General features: G+C 43.8%; 1 protein-coding gene and 1 long non-coding RNA gene across 8 annotated transcripts in view; one reads left to right on the forward strand and one right to left on the reverse strand.

Annotated features, from left to right (window-relative positions):
• Scrn1 (secernin 1) overlaps nucleotides 1–12,881 on the reverse strand; it is a 63,380-nt gene extending 50,499 nt beyond the window's left edge. The window contains exons 1-2 of one of the 4 annotated variants that reach the window (XM_087659029.1): nucleotides 12,255–12,423; nucleotides 11,194–11,282 (exon numbers count right to left, since the gene is read on the reverse strand). The gene's annotated coding sequence lies outside the window, so the exon portion shown is untranslated. 4 annotated transcript variants of the gene reach the window in all.
• LOC102553885 (uncharacterized) overlaps nucleotides 11,787–16,566 on the forward strand; it is a 9,183-nt gene continuing 4,403 nt past the window's right edge. For 2 of the 4 annotated variants that reach the window (XR_015686613.1, XR_015686612.1), the window contains exons 1-2: nucleotides 11,787–11,903; nucleotides 15,344–15,449. This is a non-coding gene — a long non-coding RNA (uncharacterized LOC102553885). Of the gene's footprint in view, nucleotides 11,904–15,343; nucleotides 15,647–16,566 lie in introns of those variants that run through there. The other 2 variants (XR_015686611.1, XR_015686610.1) reach the window with 2 other exon arrangements.

Raw genomic sequence — 16,566 nt, forward strand, 5'->3', positions numbered from 1 at the left:
AGGAATCCTCGACACTGTATCGAGTGAGTAAAGCTGGGAGCAGGAGACATGGCCCTCCAGGGAGGGGCACATCAACTGGCTGTCCAGTGCCAAATGATCAGCCCTGAAAATAAACATACAAGTAACATTACATGGACTCAACAGGTCATATTTAGGAATATATGTACATGTAATACATATATACATGCAAGAACAATTAGTGAAAACAGAGGCCATGACTTTGAAGAGGAGCAGGGAGGACCACATGGGAAGGATCGGAGGGGGGAAAGGGAAGGGAGGCATGTTCTAATTATAATCTCAAAAGAAAGAAACGTTGTGTGCATGTGTGAGGGGGGAGGGGTCACTCAGTGGTGGTAGAGACACTGCCACCAAGACAGCACTTTCCAAACCCATGGCTTCGGTCCTCTTGTGGGTGACAGTGGAATACATGCCTCTCACAGAGTAAGGGCCACTACCACCATAGGCAAAGTAGGGCTGTATACACCCGCACAGACCGGATTGACATCGCATTCCACACTCGCTGTGGGTCTCAAGGAAAAAAGTCTTAAGAGCGGGAGGCGGAGGGGTAGGCCTGTGCATACGGCTGCTTTGTGGCGCAAGCTCATTAGGATTCTTGCCAGGTTAGCAATTCAGTTCCAATTAATGAAACACTCTAATTTAACTCCCATCAATGGCGATGCTAAACAGGCATCTCCCAAGTCTACGCTGGGAACATTTTAGAGCGCGTTTGTGCTCTCTAGGTTCCCTAAGAAAAAATTCTTTAATTAATTATTTAATGGCTGGCCGTGCACTGGAGGAGAGGGGCCATTAAAAGACAGGAAGCTGAGATAAGTATCTCATTCAGGAACATGCAGATGCCTAGTGACAGGTAGAGAAAGGAAGTCTGATTATTTCTTAGCCCGCACAGTATGAAAAAATATCCAGGATGTCTTCTCTCACCCCCCACCAGTAAGCCAGCAGCTTTCTGTCTGCTTAGTGCTTTCTGAACAGTTGGAAGCCTCTGTCTGGGCCGCGAGTAGTGGCTAGCCAAGTGTGGCTAACGAGTGCTTGAAATGTGTTTAGTGAAACCAAGGGACTCCATTTTTAAATTAATTTAAGATTCAGCAGCCAATGGTGTGGTAATGAATACACTAGTCAGAAAAAAAAAAAAAAACACACAAATACACATATCCCTTTGCCCAGTGTTTCAGACTTCGGATTATTTTCATGCTGCTGGTCATCCACACATGACAAAATACTTTGGGGAAGGACCCACACTTAAATTGCAAAATGTGTGACATTTTCTATACACACAGCCTGGGACGGTAATTTTATACATGTTTGATGTGCTGTCTTGATTGGCCCATCATGTTAAGCCAGACGTGAAATTCTCTATTCTTAGAGACATGAAAAGTTGCAAGCTTAAATGTAATGGTTGCTTTTCTCATTGTGTGACTTAAACTTGACAAGAGGCAACTTAAGGGGGAAAGGATTTATTTCGGGTCATAATCCATCATGAAGGGAAAGACGTGCTGACAGGAACATGAGGCAGCTGGTCACACAGCTGGTCACACTGGGTTCTCAGTCAGGAAACAGAGTAGACAGTAAGTACAGTTTGCTTCCGGGGACCTACTTCCTCCAACTATGCCCCACCTTCAGGCCTGTCCTCTTTAGGGACCAAACATTCAAACACACTAGTAGCTGTGGAATAGTCCACATTCAAACCACAACAGCAGATGCGGTGTGTCCCATCTGTACTATGTGACTTCTGTTCCACACAGGAACTAGAACAGCCAGACACCTAGAAACAGAAAATAGAACAGGGATGGCAGGGTTTGAGCAAAGGAGGAAACAAGAGAGCTTGCATTGACAAGATGGAAGTCCTGGATACTGGTCATCCAGCAGAGTGGATGTACTTAACACTACCCCTCTATACAATAGGGAATGACCGCAATGGTCACTGCGTGTATGTTTTATCACAGTTACTAATTTAAAGCTAAATCTGTGCATATAGAACTCTTCCATTCCCAGTACCGCTCCAGATCTGCTGCCATGGCTAAGCAAAGAAGCCCTGGGCCCAGCCCCTAACCCCAGGGACCTCCTCAGGACTCATGACTTCCTCTAGGATAACTCTCCTGGTGCTCCTTCAGGACTGCTGCTTCCACCAGCACTCACCCTGTGCCTGGTGGCAAGAGGCTGCTCTGCAGGCATGGGGGCTGGAGTCTGTGCTCCTGTAACTAGGAAACCGTGGCAGAATGTCTAGACAAGGAGGGAGGAAGCTGCATGGGAGAAAAGGGCTTTGTTCTCAAGCTCCGGGAGGAGTTACTGAAAACATGAATGCCCTGAGCCTGGGCAGGGGTTCTTTGTGTGGTTGCCAAACTGCCTTGGCCCTTTCTCTCCACCAAGCTAGAGCGACCCTCATCAGCCACCTCAGCCAATAGCCAGAGAGCCTCGAGTTACTGGAGAGGAAGGAAATGACTGCGTGTGTGAACGATAGCTCGTTAGCTGTTGTGAATATAATCGTTCAAACTGTCCTTCCTTATACAAAGAATGAGAGCCAGTGACCAACAGGTCTTCCCTCCTCTCCACTCTCTGAGAAACTTGAACTTCAAAGCCCAGGAAACAGTACTTTCCAGGGAAACGAAGGAGTGATTTTTATTGATTGACAAATTCGCCTTTAAAATTATTGACATTCCTGCTGAATTGGAAATGGGACAAATGACACTCATTTATAAATTGAGTCTTCTGTCGTAGCTTTGCTACCAAAAAAAGAAGGGATGATGAAGAAGCCTGGGAAAAGAGTTCCCTAAAAATTGAAGTGTGAGCTATCTCAGACTCAGTGAGCTCAGCCTAAGATAGCGTTTACACATTCCTTTGGAGTTTGGGAGACTAGAGCATAAAACTCCAGTCAGGGGGGTACCTGATCCTAGTAGCCATGGCTTTGATTGAAGCCGTAGAAGGTGATAACTAAGTGTGTTAGCTCTCCAACTCTGCAACAATAGAGGGGCTACTCTTGCTCACCATCAACCAGCTCGGGAGGCTCTGGTTCATGGTCTGCAAACCCCACAGCTTCTGGGCCCACGATGAGGCTATGGCAGGCAGTGCTGCCTACTCCTGATTGAAACCCAAAGAAAGAGAGGAAGGGGTTGTTGCGTGAAGGACACATATCCCCAGTGACCCATGACTCCCCTCTAGGCCCACCCTTAAAAATGCCATCATCTCTCAGTAGCGCCACAGGCTGAGAACCAAGTCTTCATTTAATAGGGGGGTGGGTGAATATTCTGGACATGAACTACACAGTGTAACAGTAGCAGGCTATGAGCCAACTCACCTTAATCTCAGCCCGGCCCTCTAGGAGATAATTAGAGGTCGTGAACTCTTCCCAACTTAGTAAGAGCTAGAGGAGACTTGCCAGAGCTTAAACAGCGCCTCTGGGAACATCTGCCCCCAACAGTTAACTACTAGGTCTTTTGAGCCAGTCTTCAGCTATCATGCTTCCCAGAAGGATAATATAGGCCTGCAGACTCGTTGGTTTGGGCTGGATATTGATTGCCCTTTAGAATCTTGAATTTATAGCTAACATTTTAAGACAGACATTCAGATGTTTGGCCTCTTCTGACAACTCGAAGGTCTGGCAAGACCTATTCACTTTCTGTATGGCTCTAAGACTGGAACTGGGTGGGAGAGGCAGACTGCAAGCTCCTCCTCCATCCCTCCATCCCTCCATCCCCAGTCTGGGCCTGTCAGAAGATCAGGAGGATGAGATGTGTGCAACTGTATTCTTTTCCAAGGTCTGCCCAGCCCTGAATGCCTGTGTCCACCAGGACATGAGACAGACATGCTGTAGAAACACACAGATCCTGTTCCCTATCCTGGCTCCACCAACTAATTCTCAACAGTGTCATTTGGAAGCGGAAACAATCCCTATACATAGCATAGCACACAGGTTTGTGAGAGACGTCATAGAAAATAACTAGCACTGTGGTTGCATACAGGGGGCACTCAATAGACGCTTACTTCCTGTCTCCTACTCTTCCTTGCTGATGGTACTAATCCTACCAGTGGATGGTACCCTGATCTTCAGATAGACTCCTATTCCAAAGTGCATGCTATTTACTCATGGAACGCACACACACACACACACACACACACACACACACACACACACACGATACACACCTAGCAATTACAATGAACCACTTACTTGAATCCTAACTTAATTAAATCATAAGAAAGCCTTCTAAGGCAACTGGGCTAACATGGACAATGAGTAGATATTTACTATATCAGGGGATGGTTCTTAATGTCCTATATAGAATCATGATGCTGTGATGGCTTTCACTTAAAAACAAATGGCTTTTAGAAGCCTATGGCTTATGTAGGTGTAATAGCCAACACCAGTAGCCCCAGTTACTAGAAAGGTTGAGCTGAGCGAATCATTTAAAAGTTTGAGATCATGCTGGGCAATATGGCAAGACTCTGAGAAGGAAGAGAAAGAAGATAAAAAGAAAACCCTCACCTAAAAAACATGTGTCTTATAAAAATGCATACTATATAAAATACTACAAGGAAATAATTCAGGATGAAGAGGAAGGGCTCAGAGGAAAAAGGAGTGTTCAAGATAAAAGCTGAGCTACGTGATGGGCAGGAACTTGAGGTCTGTTCTACTGCACCCTTTCCTTTCTCAGATGGTTGAATTTTCCTATAATAAGCAACCGTTCAAAAGTAAGCCTGGCCGGTGGTGCGTGCCTGCAATCCCAGCACTCGGGAGGCTGAGACGGGAAGATCACAGGTTGGAGGTGGCAGTGATGAGACCCTGTCTCATAGGTTCAAAACATAAGAATATAAAAGCAAAGTGCATGGTTAGAATTCTTAAAAGATGAGAGGTTACACTGGGCTGATCTACTAGAAAGATGGTCTCCTAAAGTTACAATTCCACAGTGTCTCAGACAACTTCTTAAAGAAGGAATGTTGAGACAGGAAGGACTTTAGTTTGGCTTGAAATGCTCATACACTATAGGAAAAGTATCATGTATCATATATATTACATGCATATAGTTCATACATACAAACACACAACATGCAATTCACACACAATGATTCAAAAAGCATATGTTATTCGGGTCCTTATTTTTCCTCAAATACAGTCACTTGCATAAGAATCAAGTAACTTTTATGATGTGAAAATTGTCTACCAGCAAAAGTGAAGAAATACATGTGGGGAAAAGTTACTAAAATGAAGAGTTCACACCACTGTGAATATGGCATTTAAATCATTGTTATCTAAGAAGATGCTGAAGTGTAAAGGAATTGGGCAGGGTGGTGTGAGGTGGTCCACAGTCCACGGGGCTACAGGCAACACTCTATATTTCCTCAAGCATTTTTCCCACATGACTACGAAAAATATGCAACAACAAAAGTTTTAAATGGAACAGTTGCAACTAAATAATTTGTCATCAAATGCAGCTAATATGTGGCCCTGTGATGGGGCAGGGACTCTGATGGCAACTGGTGAGCTTCCAGCACTCACACAGGGGCTCACAAATGTGTGTAATTCCAGCTCCATGGAATCTGATGCCTTCTCCGGTCTCTGATGGTACTGCATGCACTCTGTGCACAGACATACACGTAGACAAAACATACACAAAAGTCATACACATAACCAAATAAATGCATATGCACAAAACAAAAATAGATGATGACTTTTTAAAAGGCTTCTGAAATGAAGGGAAGAAGAGAAATAAACTCAATACAACCTTTTTTAAAATTTAATCCAGGAAGGAGTGGACAAACAATCTAATAGGACCCAGGCCAGGGAGATAAGATGAATGTAGTCAAATCAAGGTCATTATAAGGAAGGTGTTCCTATACATGGCAGATTGGAAAGTAATTTTCCATCTTTCAAAGGGGATGAGGAGGGAGAGAAGGAGGGAGGGAAAGAATACAAGATGTCAATGACACCGGTGAGGGATACAGTGTCAGGATAATTACTGTTATAGCTACATTAAGGCTGTTTCAGAAAGCCAGACAGACCCACAGTCTGGAATCTGTGCGTGCATATATTACGTTCTTCACATGTAATATGGGTATGACGGCAACCTTGTATAGCTATATGTGGATCGTTTGGAATAAAAGTTCATCAAGAAGGGGTTGGGGATTTAGCTCAGTGGTAGAGCACTTGTCTAGCAAGTGCAAGGCCCTGGGTTTGGAACTCACCTCCGAAAAAAAAGAAGAAGAAGAAGAAGAAGAAGAAGAAGAAGAAGAAGAAGAAGAAGAAGAAGAAGAAGAAGAAGAAGAAGAAGAAGAAGAAGAAGAAGAAGAAAAAGAAGAAGAAGTAGAAGAAAAGGAGGAGGAAGAGAAGGAGGAGGAAGAGGAAGAGGAAGAAGAAGAAGAAGAAGAAGAAGAAGAAGAAGAAGAAGAAGAAGAAGAAGAAGAAGAAGAAAAAGAAAAAGAAAAAGAAAAAGAAAAAGAAAAAATAAATCAATCAAGAAAAGGATCGCCTTAAGAACAGAGTCCAGTGTGTTTGAGAGAGCAGAGGCCTGTGGTCACCGCCAAGAGCATGCTCCACAGGACACACTCTGAGCAACGATGAGAGCCACCTCCAGGGCCCTTTCATCCCCTTCTGGTCCCATTTCCAACACTGCTGTCACTGTGTCCACTAATTTGGCAGGTTGCTTTGAATCATGACCTTCCTATCCTACCATCTGTCTTCCTCTCCATCTAAACAATGCGCTGTCTATTCTAATCTTTGCCATTACCATGATTTGAGACGTACCTGTAACTCTGTAAACTGGGATTATTCTTTAAAAGAATCCTCCCTGTCGTTATTAAAGTGGAAGCTTATAATTTACCTTTCGCTGTAAAGCAAATGGCTTAAATGTCCACTTTCTACAGAAGAAATAAAATTATAATTATTGTACAAACACAAATCTTGCTGGTGTGAAATGAGATTATTTTACAATGAGCAAAATGAAATTTAAAACATCTTGCAATCATCCATTAGTGCTGGAGCTTTTCATTGGGTTTTATCATTAGCAATTTTTTTCCAATTAATAGCAGGTATATCGACAGACAGACAGACAGACAGACAGACAGACAGACAGACAGACAGAGGGACCTGGAAGGATTAGCTCAGAGTGTAACAGAAATAGACACCTTACATTTCACTTTATTTATCTGGTTATGCAGTCTGAACTTTTTTTATAGTGAGGTCATTTTCCTTTATCGGCACTTTGATTCCTTAAAATCTGATTACGAAGCTGAGGTCTTCTCAAGGTCTTTGTCTTCCCGAGAAGGGGTGTGCTGTGTGTGACCAGAGAGGAAGGGAGTAACCTGATTTCAACAATGACCAAATCCCTGAGGAGCTTTCACAGTGTCTCCATCACCATAGGGAGGATAGGTACAGGGAGATTCAGGTCAAGCACACAATCAGTAAGACCGGAGGAGTCACCTCAACCTCCTTCTCCCAGGTTTTCCCAGGGCCTCGGCTATCATCTTGTCATCCTGACCAGAAGACCTAACTATCTAACGGCCTGAGTGATGTTGTGGAGTGATGCAGGGGAACAGAGGCAGGCAGATAAATTAACACACACCTGTGCCTTTTTACCTTCTTGGACCTCAGGAATCTCACCTGCTACACAAGAAATGGGAGCATGTTGGTGATGGCACCAACAGGAACTGCAAAAGCATGCCTAAGAGCCTCCGAGAGCAAAGCTTCATACAAGGCTCAGATGGAGAACAGATCTGGGGGTGTGGTGTACAGAATGATAAAGGGATGTGCCTCGGACTGGGGAGAGGCTGAAGTGCTAGGCTGTGACTGGTGAGAGGTGAATAAAATTGTAAGATTTAATGTGGACAGTAGAGAAATTCTCAAGGGCAGGGTATGTTCCGAAACTCCCAGTGTTACTCAGAGCTATTAATCCTCCCTAAATGAATCTGTGGATTCAATATGGCAGCAATCAACATATGGATGGGGCTTTTGGAGAATGTGTGTTCAAATGATCTTGAGGGCTTTGAGGGCTTGGGAGCTCAGTGGTGGAGTCCGTGCTCAGAGCTCTGTTTCAGTTCCCGGCACATCTCCAAAATGTACAAAAGAAAGGGGGCTGACAGAGAAGGCTCAGAAGTGAAAACTAATGATGTGGGTCTAGTCCTAAGTGATATTAAACTATATTACAAAATTATAACTGGTATTAAGATGGTTTGACATTACACAAAAAAGAACAGAATGGAGGGTCCTGAAATGAGGCCATACATGGTGAGGAAGTCTGTTTGAAACTGAGGAAAAGGATGTTTTAGATGATCTGATATCAGTGACTGTGGGCTACGAAGACAACGAAAAGTATGCCCAGGCCCCCAACTTGCTTCTATCTAAAATAAGCTACTAAAATTCAGGCTGTTAGCTGTTTTATAACATCATAAAATTACAAAACATCTGGACGCATCTTAAAAGTAATATAGAGGACAAAAAGCCTACTAAGTGTTTTAGTTTCATCTCAATTACTGTGACAAAAATACGCTGACAAAAACAACTTTAAGGAGAAAGGGTTTATATTCTACCAACGATTCTAGGTTACAGTTAATCACATTGGGAAAGGGAAGGTAGAAACTTGAAACAGGTAGTTACACATAGACTGCATGTATGCCTAGTGCTCAACTTAATATTTTCATTCTTACATACTTCAGAACCCCAACCTAGGGAATGGTGCCACCCACAATGGACTGTATCTTCCAACATCAATCAAAGTATCAAGACAGTCTTCCACAGAATTGTACACAGGAAAACCTAATCCAAACAATCTTTCATTGAGACTTTCTTCCCAGTTGATTCTAAGTTATGTCAAGTTGATTATTAAATCTAACCATCACACGACATCAGCAAAAATAAATAAGTAAAATCAATAGGAAATGGGAAAATATTACTGACTTATTTATAACAAAACTCAAAATTTAAAACATATAATATTGGGACACACATTTGTAATGTTCATCAAAAAAGTTAACTTTCCTAATGTATAAAGAATTTTTATCAATCAATAAGAAAAATCCACTTCTAAAAAGCAATATTCAAACTCTAGAAATACTAGAGCAGCAAATGTAAAAAGTCAAAATATGTACTCAAAACATGCAATTGTACCCACAACTGAAGAACTGTAACTAAAAGTATCATTTTCTCATAAAAGGTTACAAAGTTTTTAAAATTTGAAAATATTCAGTCTTGACAGGGAATGAGGAAAGTAACTGAATAGTTTTGTCAAGTGTAATTTACTTCATTGTAATTTAAAGCTATAAATCCCACCTTGGATACCCCCGTCAATCTATACTCCAATGTAAATGACTGTATTCTCTTGAATATACTTTCATCAGGTCCCACTACTCTCCAGTTCACTAGACTAAAGGAAAAAGTAGGCCGTGTGTTCAGTGTTGTGCTTGTGGCCTTAAATCTCTAAGCTTGTTTATTGTACCATCATCCTCTGGTAAAACATGAGAGACAAGAACAGCAAAGAACCAAGAAGACACCAGGTACAGGGAAGTGGCAAAATGGCAGATTGCAACCAACAGTCCTCTGAGATCATGCCCACAAAATAGTCCGCTCTCATCCAGTGTCATCAACCACTCACTCCAGTTTAGTTCCCATCCTCCCCCTCCCCCTCCTCCCCCTCCCCCCTCCCTCCCCCTCCCTTCTTCCTTCCCCTCCTCCTCCTGTCTCTTTATACCCAGTGTCACTAGCAGTATCAAGAACCTCTTGCCAATCACAGCAAGCTCCAGGACAGCCATAGCTGTATAGACCAGGCTGGCCTCAGACTCATGGAAATCCAAGGCTTTAGCCTCCTGAATGCTGAGATTAAAACCAGACCTGGACTAGGGTTGCTCATTTTTAAAACTTATTTTCGGTTTCTTCAACATGTCCTCACATTCATGTTCTAATGTAAATAGCAGTTTTAGATGGCACATGTCACGGCTGTATCTGCCTTCGCTATGGCATCCCTCTCTATACCTGGCTCCTGTCTACCCCATTCCCCATCTCCTGCTACCCTCTTCTCTGTGGCAATTGGCTGGAAAAGCAGAACGGCAGATTTTCCATCCCCTCATCACCCTACAGAACACTAACCCATACAGAGGTCCCGGCTCTGCTCTCCCGGACCTGGGGTCACCGATTCACAACTAAAATTCAAGTTGTGTGAAAACTCAGCTTCTGACCAGCTCTGGAGTTACTTCAACCCAGGCTTGTCGATTATTTTTATGTAAAAGTAGATGCCGTGCCCACTTCTGTTTCTTGGCAAGATAAATTCAGCTAAGAGTTGTCCACCAATACAAGACAAGCTACCAGATTTTCAAAGATGTGGTTATAATTAAAGTTGTGGTCCTTACATAGAGATGCGGTTTCAGCACCAGAAAAAGTGAGCTGAGCCTAAGGTGGACACCTTCATGCAGTCAGTTAAATGGGCCTGTGGGGAGGGGGAGGTGTAGTCCCTTAAACACCTGAGTTTTTAAATCCACCTGAGTTTGCTTCCCTTTGCTCAGATATTCAGGGCCAACCTGCTCTCCCCTTCAGACATGGAAAGGTGGCGTATGGAGATCTGAACAGGAAACTCTTTGTCAGCCTCAGCCATAGGCGTGACCTTAGTTGTCCATCTTCCCTGCAGTTTAACCTCGCTGCTGTCTGTGGCAAGCTTGCTCAGTTACTTGCAGCTCTGCTAGCCTAGCCCTCAGAGAAAGCTTCCTCTCTTTCCATTATCCCCAGGGCACCTGCCTCCTCACTCGCGTCCTCCTTCCTAAAAGACAAGATGGCTGGCAGCCCTGCAGTGAAAAGCGAAAGAAAAGCTGCCTTATGAGAAAAAAAAAAATCCTGAAATGAGTCACCTTTCAAGAATTTGCAATCCTAGTGCCTGGGTGCTGCGGTGCTAAGTCAGCTCTTCCAAAGCCATTGCCTGTATGGATTTGTTGTGTGCACTGTTCCCGGCGGGTGTTTACACTGTACACCCATCCTTTATAAAGCCACTTGTAGATATAAAGTATGTGAGCTGTGCACAGTTGACTTTAAATGGGTCTAATGAAAATCACCAAATTAGACTTAGGCTTTATACCAGCTTTCGACAAGTTAGGGAAAACAGCTGTAGCTCCCCAAACTTCCCTCTTGCTCCCCCAGCTCTGCAGCTTCGCTCAGATTTAACCAGCTCCTCGTACACTCCCGACCTATACACAGAAGAGCCTTACCTCCTGCTGTTTCTCTCCGCAGCTCAAGTCTGGGGGCAGCTGTGCTTGGCTGTGGTCTGCTAGGGTTCCGCCTGGCCTGATTTTTCATGCTGCCATTTTGAATTAGCATAGGTTTCCTTAGCAAGTGATGAGGATTTAGGCAGGCGTGAAGCACAGTAAACACACACACACACACACACACACACACACACACACACACACACACACCAGGAAGAAGCACTTAACAACCTACAATTACACAGAAATACACTTCGATTTAACAGAACCCTACCAGGTCAGCTTGGGAGACAGAAAATAAGTTGCCTTAAATGTAAATAGGTGTAATTACGTTTTTATTCCTAAATTCTAACCGATTTTCTAAAATTCAAGCGTCCCTTTCGTCCTGCAGACCTCACTGTGGTTGCTAAATAATTATGCCCGGACAGAAAAAATAAAAACAAAACAAAAAAAAAAAAAAACCAAACAAACAAATGAGGAAATAGAGGTAAACTGAGGTGCACCGATAGCAAGGGTCCAGACACCTGCCATGACCCCACCCTCATTCCAATGTGCAGGGGTGAGGCCTGGAGCGAAGCAATGCCTGGTCCCAGCTCACTGGCCCTTAGAGATGACCACAGATCCAGGGACTCCGCCCGGCGGCCAAGGGCAGCGGCCTGGTCAGGCGCTGCGGGCGCAGTACTCGGGAAGAAGCCAGGCTCTCTCAGAGAGAGGTAAGGCGAGCCCGGAACCACCAGAGCCGCCGGGTGAAGCTCAGGGGCCCAGGAAAGCTCAGAGACACTTCCCGGGGCGTTGCAAGTTGGCGCCCAAGAAAAGCAGCACCGGGTTGTAAGACTGAAAGGGAGGTGCGGGAAGGGTGCGGGGTGGAGAGCAGGAGCAGGTTCTGGCCCTGATCTTGAATCGGGCGCGACCGAGGCCACCTAACCTCTGATCTCCCCTTCCCCGGTCCACACTCGGGAAGGGAGGCAACGAGGCATTAGAGTTGCAATGGGAAATGTGGTGACTGCCCAACGGAAGAGCAGCTGCCTGAGCCCGGGCGCTCCCCGCGTAGCCTGAGGCCTCACCTGCCAAGCAGCCGGCTCCAGCCGGGTCCAGCGGTGCTGATGCTGCGATTGCGGAGTTGGGGGCGCTGCGGCAGCTAGGTTACAGCCTCCGCATCAGTAGCGCAGAAGACCGCTGGCGCTCCAGCTCCCCAGACTCCAGGCTCTCCAGCCCCCTGCTAACAGCTGGTTTGGTCACGCGACCGCAGACCCACCCTCCTCCTCCCTGTGCTCTGGGCCCCAGGACTCCGCTGTGTTTGACAGCTGAGGCCTCAGAGCCCGCCCCGCCTGGGAGGGGAGGGCACCGGGAGCCCCCAAGAACAGCAGAGGGGGCGGGACTCAACAGAAAGTGGTTCCCTTCTTCCTAGATTTTTATTTCTTGGTTGCAACTCTCTCAAAGGGAAGAACCAGAGCTTTTAGGAACCAGTCCCAGCTTTCTCCTGGCAACATTTTACTCACCCCGGTTGCTAGTCTGAGCCTTGGCGCCTAGGCAAGAATTCCCTGCAGAGATGCGCATTCTTCATTTGGTTGACTCATGTGTTAAAGTCGTTCCCTGATGTTAACTGATTGGGATCGTGTTCATAAACCAGACAATGCAGCATACTCACTCTTTGTGGACCAAGATCACACAGCAAGTAACAAAGGCACACTAGGGTTAATAAACTTTTGACTGGGAGACACCCACCTCAAGGTTATTGACACAGTGCTTCAGGGGCTGAGACCCGATCCACCTTGTATAGATTGATAAGAAAAGGCCATGTGAAACTCTAAGACAGAGGCTACCGGGAAGGCTGGCAGATGAACACAAATCAAAGTTTTATAGCCTCTATGGGGAGAGGTTGGCAATATCTCTCAGGATAAGAACATATGTAGATTTTCACCTGATTCCACTTTTGGAATTTTTTACAGAGGGAAGGATACGGGTGTGAAATGAGCAGGCTTCCGTGGAGGCTGTAGTATTTGTGCCAGCAACAGCTAGAACTAAACCTCGGTGTGCTGGTAGACTCCTGTAATCCCACCATCGGGGAGGCTGAGGTAGCAGGGCCAGTTGTTGGTTAGCCAAGGCTACATAGTAACATCTTGTCTCAAAAACTAAACTAAAAGATTGAATAAAATTCAGCCTATAAATATCATGGAATGCCTTCCAGCATATTTTAAAGATGAGATCATTGTGTACTGATACAAGACTTCCCACTTACACCAAGTAAAAGGCTAAAGTGGGGATAAATTAGGTGCAGAACTTTGTGTGTGTGTGTGTGTGTGTGTGTGTGTGTAGAAAAAAATATGTACTTCTCTTTGCAAATGCTTAGACTACTTTTGGAAAGATCCATAAGAAATAGTACGGGAGATTCCGCAAGGGAGGAGAGCTGGGTGACTGGTTGCAAGGGAAGGAGCCTTTTTTATCCTGTCTCTTAAATCTGTGTGCACTTGTAGTTTGTCAGGTGAGTGAACAGACAGTGGGAGAAGGATGAGGGAATGTGTCAGGAGCCATCAACAGATTCTACAGAAGAGACCATTGGTTCTCAGACTTCGACCAAAAAGGTGTTCTGTTTATTTGTTTATTTACTGCAAACAGTGGACTTTGTAGCCTAATGCATGTGGCTAATGACTTTAGAAACTCCTAAGGAGCTTAACCTGGGGCCCCGCCCATCATGTCTGAAGTCCCCAGAGCTGGGGCCAGGGAACTTGCATTCTGTCAGATTTTCAGGTTTCCCTTGTGCAGTGAATTTTGACAGCTGCTGTTTTAAAGTCTTTGTTTTCCCCTCCGGGGCAGGTCTGAATAGAGAAGCTTATTCCGTGTGTTGTAGCATTACTAAGCATCAATAAGACATTTTTGTTCTTGGCTTTATACAGGACAGACTGTGCTACCATTCGAGGCACACATAGAAATAAGGGAACAGCACAGTTCAACAGATACATTTTTCTACAACTATCAGTTAGGACTTTAATCATTGGCCTCTATCAGCCGTGTGGAGTCTAGCCGTGTGTAAATTACAAGGCTTCTGTGAGCTAGCCTACAAGGAAAACATTCTCTTAAATGACATACAATTGTTGCATGGTCAATTATAGTCTATCCGGCATGCTCAGAGCTAGGAAATAACAGGGAGCTGCTTTGTTCCACAGAGGTAGGCACAGATTTGTTTTCTTTTCCAGAACCAAAAAGGAGAAGCAGGGGTACACTGGTGACTCTAGCCTTCGTATATTGTCACAAGTGATGCTCATACCCCCAGAGAAAATGCTATAGGTGTACTTCTGTTTTTATTGATAAACACTAGGATGAAAATAAAATTACTTGGGAACCTGTAAAATATACAGCCCTAACAACATCATAACTGTTCCTGCGTATCACTTATCTTCCCCATTATAAAAATCTGGTAAAAATCTGAAGGTAACAAATAAATGAAATAATATTTTCATAAATTAGGAAACCTAACTTGATGGAATTTTTTTCCAAAATAATCTATATAGTAAACTTAATACCAGTATAGATTTTAAAAATAGAAACTGGCAAGCAGATTCTAAAATTTATTGGGACGAACACCCAAAGCAGTTTAGAAAGAAACAAATGTTGGAAGGCTTAAGCCCCCTTATTTTAAGACTCACTATAAAGCTACACCAACCAAGAGAATGTAGTGTCAACATAAGATAGAAGGAATGATTAGCCCAAACAGACTTGCACGGCATACACAATTGATTTTTTTTATTTTTAACAACAGCAAAGTAACTCAGTGGGAAGAATCAAAATGGCACTGAGCAACTGCATGCTCATATATTGGAAAAAAGTAAAAAAAAACTAAATAAAAATTAAAATTATAAAGGGGGGCTGGAGAGATGGCTTGGTGGTTAAGAGCACTGACTGCTCTTCCAGAGGTCCTGAGTTCAATTCCCAGCAACCACATGGTGGCTCACAACCCTCTGTAACAGGATCTGATGGCCTCTTCTGGTGTGTCTGAGGACAGTGGCAGTGTACTTGCATACATAAAATAAATATATAATTATAAGGAAAAAGAAAGAAAGAAAAACATGACTTTTCCCCCCATTCGAAGAAATAAAAAGGGAATGGTTCTGGGCCCTGAGTATAAATCTAATGCTCTGAATCTCTTCATTCCAAGACAGGAGAACATTTTTACCATCTTCCTGCAGTGGGACTTAGACAAAGGAATAACGAACTGCAGAGCTGAGTGAAGCCCTGCACCTCCAGCTGAAGTTCAAGCCCAAGTGAGTCTAACATCTCAATTACAAGACACGGAGAAAGCATGCCAGCCAGCCAAAACTGCCTGAAACCGAGGGAAGTCATGAGGTTAGCACATACAGTACCTTTAAACCACCATTAGAACACTATGAATATATTTAGGAGTTTAAAAGAAAACACACAATATTAGAGAAATGTGTGCTATTAAAAATACCAAACAGAATATTCTGCCCTTGTTGATTTGAATCCCCAGATGGGAAGCCTGCAGATGGAGACTGTCTGGTTGCATATATTTAGTGTGAGTTTGTGTGTGTGTGTGTGTGTGTGTGTGTGTGTGTGTGTGTTATTTGGGGAGCATAAGAGTTATAAACAGACAAGCATATTGATCCGGTGTATTTCGAAATATTAACAAGTTTAAGGGATGCTCACAAATAAAGAGTAACCAGACTATTTAAAAATTATCCCTCACAACTTGGCCTTTTCCTATCTAAAATATGCTATGCTATGACTTGAAGGGCTCTGAAATACAGGCAAATTAGGAACACGTTTAGCACAATGTGCGTAGGGGTCTTTTCTGCTCAGTGCTTCTTTCTGTATAAATAGCTGTGGGGGAAAAAATAGACCTGTCACTTTGCAAATCTCACGGGGATGAGCTGGACGACTTAATGTGAAGGCAGCACTTATGTACAGGCAAGAAAGCCTCGCAATTTCCCTGAGAGGATGTTTGGAGGACTCACAGGGAAGCACTGTCAATGGAACCAGGGAAAGATGAGAAAGAACGGCACTAGTGAAGATTCATCAGTCACCCATCTTCATCCTAGTCCCATGCTTAGGTTACCATAGTAACAGACCTTTAGGATGCCCTTAAGGCAATTTACAGAATTACTGTGCACACTGAATACAGGCAACATGAAGCATTTGCTGTTGAATATGTTTAGTTACATTTACGACAAATAATTCATCAAGCCTCTTAGACATAAATTGTATTTTGGGCAAAGGAATATATTTTAACCAATAGTTCATAATTATTTTTAAGTAAAGTATAGCTTATAACTACTCCTAGGTTTAAAAAAAAAAGTGTGTTATCTGCTTTGCCTTTGGGAATTGCATCAGTTTCTTTTTGTCATTGTGATAAAATGCCTT

Source organism: Rattus norvegicus, chromosome 4 (assembly GCF_021556685.1).
Source record: "Rattus norvegicus strain SHRSP/BbbUtx chromosome 4, alternate assembly SHRSP_T2T, whole genome shotgun sequence".
NCBI lineage: Eukaryota > Metazoa > Chordata > Mammalia > Rodentia > Muridae > Rattus > Rattus norvegicus.